General features: G+C 36.7%; 1 long non-coding RNA gene across 1 annotated transcript; it reads left to right on the top strand.

Annotated features, from left to right (window-relative positions):
- Positions 1-7,049: 7,049 nt before the first annotated feature.
- Positions 7,050-7,753, top strand: LOC140183943 (uncharacterized). Its single transcript, XR_011880524.1, has 2 exons — positions 7,050-7,123; positions 7,638-7,753. It is a non-coding gene; the product is annotated as an uncharacterized lncRNA (long non-coding RNA).
- The last annotated feature ends 2,623 nt before the right edge of the window (positions 7,754-10,376 follow it).

Here is a 10,376-nt window from a genome sequence, read left to right as displayed (position 1 = left end):
TCCCACAGTTTTCCCACACTTAGTTGATACATAATCTCTATCTTAAGCTAATCAAAGATTCAATTTGGGATTTTTATGTTTGTTTTTCTGCTTAAGGCTAGTGATGTAGTTATAGAACAGAATGGGATTAAAAAGGCTCAATGTGGCTAACAAGGGTGATGTAAAGGGTAGGCTTATTTGGGATAAGTGAGCTAAAATCAAATAATGGCCTCAATCATATGCAAACATGTAAATACACTAAATATTGGACATATAGAATGGAACAAAATAAAGATTGCAATCATAGAGAAGAAAACACACAAGAATAAAATATTATGGTTAAATAATGTAACCATACAATTAAGCTTAAATCTTATAGGTTGTGTGTTCTAGCTTTTACCTATGTTCCAAATACAACTTCAAACAAATTTAACAAAAAATTTTCAATTTAAATTAGTGAAATACTATAAAAATTTCTTGAAAAAGAAAATACTACTTCAACCAAGTAGTGACTAAATGCATAAAATCAAACAAACATGCAAATGCAACAACTAACAAGGAAAATAAACCACTGGTGTTAAGACAGAAGAGTAACTAACCCATGGAGATCGGTATCGACCTCCCCACACTTAAAGATTGCACCGTCCTCGGTGCATGCTAAGATGTGCAGGTGGACGGGTTGTTCCAACTGATGCTGTTCTCCAAAGATTGTGTAGATGGACTTGTCTTGTCTCCCCATGTAAACGTCTTCCGGTTCCCCTCCGGGTGGCTATCCTGAAAGAAGAAAGGGAAGAAAAGTAACCCAGAAATAAAGATAAGAAAAAAAAATGAAGTATGGATGGGTTAATGCCAAATGATAAGGGTCTCATTTACATGGAAACTTCAACATGTACGGGAGAAAACAATAGAAGCCATGGCATGCCAGTGGTACAAAATGTACAACAATGGGGAAGAGAGTGGGTAATGAAAGACAATGTAAGTTCATGTCAATGCAAAAGGAATACAGGTATCATAAAAGATTGACATTGACAAAAAAATAGCATCACCCAATATTGTGAAACAAGTCACTAAAAATTATACCAGAAAGATGCAACAGTTAAATAAGAAAATCAACACCAAAGGAAAAATAATAAATTTAGAAAAGAAAAGAAAAATATGCACTAAATTAAAATGCAATGAATGAAATATGCAAATAAATAAAATGAAAGATAAGAAGAATGAGAAGGGAAAGAAGTGAGTAAGAAAGGAGGGAGGGAAAAATTCGGATTGGGGAGGAAAAGATAAGGTATTTGGCAAACTAGGATAAGCTGTGCGGCGCAAGCGACGCGGACGCGTGGGGCACGCGGTCGCGTGACTTGCGTTTGAAGTTAATCGACGCGGTCGCGTCGGTCACGCGGTCGCGTTACACGTTTTATGCTACTGGCGCGAGGGCAGCCTCGCGCTCGCACAACTCTCTGTTCGAATTATTTTATTTGCCAAATTCAGGGTGACGCGATTGCGTAGGGCATGCAATCACGTGAGTGGGCTTTAGAAGGGAATGACGCGGACGCGTGAGCCATGCGTCCGCGTGGGTAGAATTGTGCGTTCAGCACCAATCCAGTACCACTCTCGCACAATAATTCGTTGTGCACCCTCTTTATGTCGAAAATCAGGGCACGCGGTCGCGTGGGAGGCCATTATTCCAATGTGACGCGGACGCGTCGGCAACGCGGTCGCGTGGGTCGATTTGTGCCACTGGCACGCCTCCAGCCACGCTCTTGTGTGACTTTCTGTTCAATTCTTTTCTACCCAACGCACTAGTGACGCGGACGCGTCAGCGAAGCTGCCGCGTCGCCAGCGAAGCTGCCGCGTCGCCAGCGAAGCTGCCGCGTCGCCAGCGTGTTTTTCCCTTTTTTTATTTTTTTTGCAGGTATGCAATTATGCAATATGCAATGCGAATGAATAATATTCAGGTTCAATTAAAAAGGAAATAAAAATAAATAACACAAAATAAAACTGAAAAAGAAACGACCATACCATGGTGGGTTATCTCCCACCTAGCACTTTTGGTTAAAGTCCTTAAGTTGGACATTGGATGAGCTTCCTGTTATGGCGGCTTATGTTTAAATTCATCCAAAAATCTCCACCAATGCTTGGAATGCCAATAGCCTCCGGGGTCCCAAACTAGGCATGTAAAGCTTTCTGAGCAGCTTCAAACAGATTCTCAGGCTCCCGGGGTGACGAATGTCAGCATAGAATCCATGATCCCAAGCTTTGCTTTTAAATCCGCCTCCGTCTTGATCTACATGTTTCCATCCGGGCGGTTTAAAAAGTAGATTCTCACCACGGTGACCAAACATTCTCCGTGATCCATTCAATTGAGCATGATACCAACCATTGTACTTCGAGTTGAATTTTGGAACCTTATTGAACCTTGTGCACCAGCTCTGAGTATGAGCCATTTCCCTCTTACTCTTAAAGCCGCAGAGAGCTCTAAGCTGGCCATCTGTTTCAAGCAACCCATATTCAAGTGGAAAAGTAAAGATAAAAGCTAAGGATTTTACCCACTTGAGGTTTGTATTGGGTGGTAGTGGCATTGGGATAGGTGTTTCCAGTGGTTCTGCAAGCTTTACTCCCTTGTGGTCTTCAGTGAATTCCTCTACTTCTTTGCAAACTTTTTCCATTCCAGCCATGTCCTAGTCAAAGTCTTCCATATCTTCCTCATCACTTGAGTCATAATTAGGAGGTTGAGAAAAGTCGACCTCTGCATCATCTTCGTATTCACTTGGGGAAGATTCTTCTATATCAAAGAATTCACTTGCGGGTGCAAGTTCATCACTAGGGGGACTTGACTGGTGACTATCATCATTAAGGAAACATGCGTCTTGAGTTATTCCGTCCATTTCTTCATAAGATATCTGCATTGGAGGCTGTGCACTATCCTCCTTAGCATCAATTATAGCGTTCTTGACGGGATTCTCCATAACTCTAGATTCAGGTGGCGGTTCGGCATCTCCTAAATCTTCAACCAACTCTTCTTCTTCTACAATGACAGCTTCCTCTATTTGTTCCAGTATGAAGTTATGCTCTATGCTGTCCACTGGAGTTTCTTGTGTCTTCTTCGTGCTGCGTTCCTCATTAGATTCTCCACATGAAGCCATGGGAGTCTGTTGAGTGTCTAAACGTCTGGAAGATAATTGATTTATTGCTTGCTCCAGTTGATGAAGGGTTGCATTGAACTGGTTTACTGATTCCTCGAAGCGAACTTGTGATTTTTGGCTTGATGGATATGAACATGGTGCATAAGGGAGTGGTGGTTCGTGGGAATAATTGGATTGGTGTTGGGGTGGATAAGGATCATGTGGTAGTGAATGGTGAAAAGAAGCTTGTGAGTGTGGTGGTTCGAAGTTATGTCGAGAGGATGGTCTCTGAGCACAGGGTGGGGCTTGTTGGTAGTTACAAGTTTGTCCACCATATCTTTCAGCTGGGTATGCATTGTAGAATGGTCGTTGTCCATGATATCTTGGAGGGTGTTGTTGCCTAAAGGGTTGATTAGATCCTCTAGGCTCCATCCATCCTTGATTGGTTTGACCTTGATGCATATTCCTGCTGTGGTTTCTATTTCCTTCAACAAAGTTAGAACCAAACTCAAAGCGAGAGGGGTGAGAATTCATAGTAGTTATCAGAAATAAGGGGAAAAAAGGAGAAACAAATAAACAAGTAAAAGAAAAATATTTTTTTTTGAAAAATATTTACAATAACCAATAATAAGGCACACATTTGCAATTCCCCGGCAACGGCGCCATTTTGACGTTAGGATTTTTGCTAGTAAAGAATTTTATAAAAATAGTCGCATTGTAGATATAGATTCTAAACCAACAGAAATCCTTTCGTGCAAACGTTTTGGTTGTCACAAGTAACAAACCCCTAAATAAATTGATAACCGAAGTATTTAAACCTCGGGTCGTCTTCTCAAGGAATTGCAGGGAGGTATGTTCTTATTATTGGTTATGGAGATTGTAAATTGGGGTTTGAGAATGAGGAATGAATATGGCAAATAATTTAAATGGCAATTAAAATAAATAAATACTGTAAAGCAAACCCTTTGGCATGGTATGAGAAATTGGAAGTCCAGACTTAGTTATTCTTATCAATAATAATGAAAGTTGAATCTTAATTCCACTTAGTTAACCTTTGCTAAAGCAAAGGAAAGTCAAGGGACTAATTAGTTTGACCTTCGAATCCTATTTATTTTCTAAGAAAAGGTTGGGATTATTGAAGTTCAGTTCAATTAGCAAAGATAACAGTTATCAATTATGTTGAGCTAAGATAACTCCTGAGTTACTGATTTCTTAACCAAGACCAAAAGGAAAAAGGAATTAAATCTACTGGAATAAAAATATCTTCAGATTGGGAATAATCAATAATATAAATAAAAGAAAGCAATATTAACTGAAATACCTCAAATAACATTAATTCGAAAGAGTAATCTGTAACATAGAAGAATTTATAAACTAAATTGACAAAACAAGTAATAAAAAAGGAATATTGAACCTGATAAAAAGATAATCCTCAAGCAAATAAAATCCTAAATCTAAATCCTAATCCTAAAGAGAGAGGAGAGAACCTCTCTCCAACTAAACCTAAATCATGGAAAGTGACTAAAAATTTGGAGACTCTCTGAATGGATGCATTCCCCCACTTCATAATCTCTGGTCTATGCCTTCTGGACTTGGATTTGGGCCAAAAAGGGCTTCAGAATTCACTATGAGTTTTTTCTGCAATTTCTGGTGTATGGCCTCTGTCAGGCGTCCGCATGGGTCATGCGGTCGTGTCAATTGGAGTTTTCCTTGTCGCGCGGTCGCGTCAGTCATGCGGCCGCGTTATAGATGTTCTTCTTTAGGTGCACGGTCGCGTCAGTCATGCGGCCGCGTCGCTGCTTCTTCGCTCTTGGCACGCGGTCGCGTCGTCCATGCGATCGCGTCGCTGCCAGTTTCTTCACAAACTCCGTTTTATGCTTTCCTTCCATTTTTGTATGTTTCCTTTCCATCCTTTAAGCCATTCCTGCCTTGGGAGATCTAGAACAACTCAACACACCAATCACGGCATCGAATGATAATAAAGGGTAATTAAAATAATTAATTTCAAAGCATAGAAAACATGTTTTTCACAAATATCACATAATAAGGAAGGGAAAGTAAAACCATGCAATTTACATGAATATGTGGGTGAAGGATTGAATAAATCACTCAAATTAAGCACAGAATATATCATAAAATATAGGTTTATCACTTACAAAATTTGAATCCTATTTTCCTCAATATTTGCATATGTCTTCTCCTCAACATCGCTAAGTCGTGTTCGGAGCTATTGGCGTCGCAGTATATGTTTTTTTATTCAGATTTTTTGCTCACTCTAAATCCTGATTTTGGTTCTGCTCTTAGGTTTTTCTACTAATTAAATTGTTTGTTTTACTTATTCGAAGAAGAGAAAGCTCAATAGCAAATCTTTTTAGTATATTTCATTCAATATCTAAACCAAGTTGTAAATTGCAGTATGAGAATAATTTTTAAAAATATTTTTATAAATTTGTCAGAATCAGATGATACCTTTTAAGTTTGGAAATGGGAGCTTAGAAGACAGGTCATGAACCTTGGTTGTTATTGAGACTAGTAAGCTTACTCATGTTTTTAATGTTGATGATTTCACTAGTGCATTTAATTTGGAGTGGTTTGGGACTAACAAAATAGAATCTATTAGAGTTAATGTTGTTGGTGTGCTAACATTGGTGTCGATTATTGTTACTACCAACTACCTCATCATCGTAATCATAACCATTAATCTTCCAACACTGCAACAGACACTACATTCGCTGAAGAGTGAGGAAGCTACACACTCTTGTGATTTGATTAATTAGGGATTGGATTTCAGAGAGAGAGAAAAGCTAAGTCAATGCCTTGTTCTTCAATAATCACTCCTTAACATGACGATGATGGTAATGATGATGCTTCCTCTGATTTCAAGTTGAACGAGACAACCTTCTTGGCCTCACACATGCCTAACAAGGAGATTGCCGTCGATCGATTCCTCCAAGATTACCCTAACTACGATGGCTGCGGTGTTCTCATCGCCATCTTCGGTATTCTCTTCCTCCGCGTTGACCTTATTCTCATTCTCACTTTCTTCAACTTTTTCTATTTAATTTTATTTTTAGTTCCTTTTTGTTAATTTTCAAATTAATTAAGTGTATAGCACTTTGTTTTGCTCCAGTACTACTAAGAGTTATTGAGCTTGCATGAGTAGTTAGTTGTTAATGGTAGATAGTGATAGTGATGTAGTAGTTAGCTTTGTTTACAGCATTTGTTGAGCTATGCTATAAATGAAAGCTGAATATAGCATTGATATTGAAATAAAGGAGGAGAAACAGAATATTTTATTTCGTTTAGTGCTTTTAAAAAGGGAACATTTCACTTCTTATTAGTATTTCTAATTACTAAAACTCGAAGTTGTTGTTGTGTTGCGTTGTGTCAATAACTCAATATACACATATATGTGATGAATGTATCATATACTTGCTTTCTGTGCTGTGTACTTCATGAGCATGCTACAGTGCACTACTAAACTTTCATTACTATTGCTTTTCTTCTTTTTCCTGTTGTCTTCATGATCAGATTCATGTATCCTGTTTCCTTATATTAAATGATGAATTTTCATACTAGTAATAATGTAAAGTTATTTTGGTGGCAATCTAGTTTTCAGCTACTGGATCTGTGGAATCTAGTTTTCTAGTTTTAAAATACATTTTGGTGTGCATGTTCTGGTGTACTTGTATGTTCTGATGTTATTTGTTACAGTTTCATATGATAGTGCAAGTTTGTTCAATTATTCGATTTGTATGTTTACAAATTTTGGCGTAGACCCAGCCGCTGCTGGATTGCAGGTTACCTTAGATGAGAAACCCAAAATTCTTGATGTCATTAATTGGTAAAAAGAAAATCTTTTGTTGTTGTTGTTGTTGTTTCTTAGCTGATAATTTTTGAGTTTATATTAGTTTTTAAAATAAATGTATATTGCTTTTTTGTATCTTCAGTTTTTGGCAGTGGAGATGTTGATACCTCAAAGGTGGTGAAGGCAGATGCTGATGGTTGTATTTGCGGTGCATCAGGTTAGTGGTTGGGAATATTAAATACCTTTATATACAAGTTATGATGGTCTGACATTCTTCAACTAGTGAGGCTATATACCATTTTTATAGCCTTTATATGCAAGTTATGATGGTCTGACATTCTTCAAATAATGAGGCTATATACAATTTTAATTTTTTATCACAAGATATCAATTTAAAACTTATTAACAATGCTCTTGTTCATATTTTCGGAACACATTTGTTCTATTGTGTTTTAATATTAAAGATCAGAAAATACTCTTTCAAACAGTTTTGGTGATTCTTTATTCTTTGTTATAACAAGAAGCCCTTTAAGTTTTCCTCCTCCAAATTGTCTCCATTCTTTCTTTCTCCATTCTGTTTTTCCTCTTTGTAACTTTGTGTGCTTGCATGCAATTGTCTTTTTCTTTTTCTTTTTTTTTCACAACTTTTTTCTTGTTAGTCAATGAACTTAAACTGTTCAATTATTAAGCTGTTGTTTGAGGTTAGAGTTTCATGAAAAAATGTTGAACAGGGGCATCTTTGATCAACAATACTTCATGGAAAAATCCTTCTGGTGAATGGCATATTGGTTACAAATTTGTTTATGAGCTTTTTATAGAAGAATTGACTTCTTGTTTGAAGGTAGAATCACAATCTTGAGAAATATTGAGTCTTCTTTTTGGTTTCTTACCCTTGGTAAATGGATATAATTTCCCTTTTCTTCTTATGAAATGTTCACTGTCAAAAAGAAAGAAAGAAAAGTGGGACGAGAAAAACCAGGAGGAAATTGCTAAGGCTATAAAACAGCTTCAAGATTTTGATCAGGTTAATCCTCTTACACATGCTAGAATGGTGGAATCTGAATTTGATATGATCTACTTATACCCAGCATTGGGTTTAGTAGGTATCACATTGGAGTTTAATTTTGTGCCAACATTTTTGTTCCTAGGTACATTTCTATTTTTTATTGTTAACTAAAAGATTTTGCTTTGAATGCCTAATCTATACTTCATTAGCTTTTGCCCTCAATTTTCAAGCAATTGAGAAAGTACAGCTTAACATACATGATGGTTTTATTAACTTGTGTTATGGATAAACTTATTAGTAACCTCTTTTAGAAAAGCAAAGAGATGGAGCTTATTAGATTTAGATATAACTAAGCCGAAATTACCCAAACTGAAAGACAGACAAGTAATCAAGTAAGTATGCTTGAAATGTGTCTTGTTTTCTGCTATATATCTATATATGTTAATTCATGATTTAAGATACAATCTGTAAGTAAGTTACCAAAACTTTTTTTGTTGTAGCAATACAAAATACCCATGGAAGAGTCAATAGAAATAGAATTGGAATCCTTAGAGAAGAGAGTTCCCGAAAGGAGAGGGGGAATTTACCTGTTCTGGAATTCACCACTACAAAAATCACATCCGATTTTAGCAGCAACCAAAGCTACTTTTGAACCTTTCTTAAGCTCAGAGCAGAGTAGCTGGAAGTCAAGTAGAAGAATGAGTCTAGCGACCAGGAAGCATAGATAGCAAAGGCGGAGATGGTACTTTAACAGTAAAAGGAGGATCATGTGCTTATAAGATGCAATTTGAAATCACGTACTTACCATATATATATATATATATATATATATATATATATATATATGTATATATATATATATAGAAAGGTGAAATAGTAGTAGTAGTAGCTTTGTCTCCGTGCCCAAGGAATGTTTAGCTTGCTTCACATGGACAAGAAAGCCACTGAAGCCATCATCATTATCCTAACCTATATACATACATCAGATGTGAAATTCTTTCTCTTTCTAATATATCTTTCTTTTCTATCACTAGCTATATAGCTAATAGCTTTTATATACCTGCTGATTCTCTCTCTTCTTCTAAGTCCTTTCGCCTTTATTTACTTGTTTAGCTTTTTAACCCATTTTTCAGGGTCTTCTGCATTGTGAAACCATAGTGATTTGAAGGGAACCTGCTTACATACATTCAACTGCAAAAGAAAAAAGGCATCATTTTCATCAATCTGAATGAAAAGAGAGGGAAAAAGAAAAGAAAATGCCCTTATTCTGCTCTGAATTCTTCATTCCTTTAATATGAATGTAATTATTCAGTTTTTAAATAAGCCCATGTATGAAATTACGGCAATTAACCATCTCATTTTTTTAAAAAAACTTACATAGATTTGTGGCGGTTTTAAAACTGCCGCAAATTTTTTCAAATCCACTATCCAAATAGCAGCGGTTTTACAACCACTGCAAAATCAATTATCTAATTTGCTGTAGTTGTGCCAGCGGTTCATTAGAACCGCTGTAAAATCAAATCTCCACCCCTAACTTGCAACGTTTGCGAAACCGCTGGTATACCGTTTTGCGGTGGTTAAAAACTACCGCAAATGCCTATAAAAACCGCCGCTATTCGGCGTGTCTCTTGTAGTGTTGATTTGAATAATTTAATTTGGGGTTCACACGTAAATCGAATTCAATGAATTTGAATTAGGCCAACTAGCACTAAATCGAATCTATAAGTTTTGATTTGTATGGCCACTACTAAATCAAATCAAGAAGTTTTAATTTAGTCCCGTTAGTAAATCGAATGGATTGAATTTGATTTACACTCAGTACTGGCTAATGATAAATCGACTCTATTAGCTTCAATTTACTATGAATTCTACTATATATATAAATCGAATGGAGTTATTTCAATTTAGTATATTCCTAACATATAAAAATACGAGCCAAATGTGAATTTTTCACCATAGTGGGACTCACAATGGCTAGTAATGAGATTTTTTTAGTTCTGGTGCATTACAGAAGGTCGATTAAGAAGAAATTGCGATCAAGAATTAAATTTACTGATAAAGACCCGTTGAGTGTTTTTCTCAAACCTTCGACGAGTTTCACTGAGTTTCAAAATACTATACTCCAAAAACTGGGGTTACATAGCGTGAAACAGGTGGAGAAGTTATTCTACAGAATTTCAATTTATGTGTGTGGATGATGTGAAGTACAATTCATTCGTCGTAGACAATGACAAAGATTTGCAAGTTCTGTTCCATTATCGTTGTCAGTTTTCCTAGGTGAGGACTACTGAGCTGTTGGCGAAGCTTGTGGATGTGTTCTATAGTTCTGGAGGTTCAAACCGGAATCCTCAATCCTTAGCAATGCCAGCCTACTCTAGTTCTCCGTCCTTTGCAACTAATCTAAATCGCAGTCATGAAGGAGAAATAGGTGATATTGGACCATTGGGTAAGCTTGCGATTGTGA

This window comes from Arachis hypogaea, chromosome 1, assembly GCF_003086295.3.
Source record: "Arachis hypogaea cultivar Tifrunner chromosome 1, arahy.Tifrunner.gnm2.J5K5, whole genome shotgun sequence".
NCBI classification, from domain to species: Eukaryota; Viridiplantae; Streptophyta; class Magnoliopsida; order Fabales; family Fabaceae; genus Arachis; species Arachis hypogaea.
The sequence above is the reverse complement of the archived record's forward strand: the minus strand, read 5'-3'. Positions and strand labels throughout refer to the sequence as shown.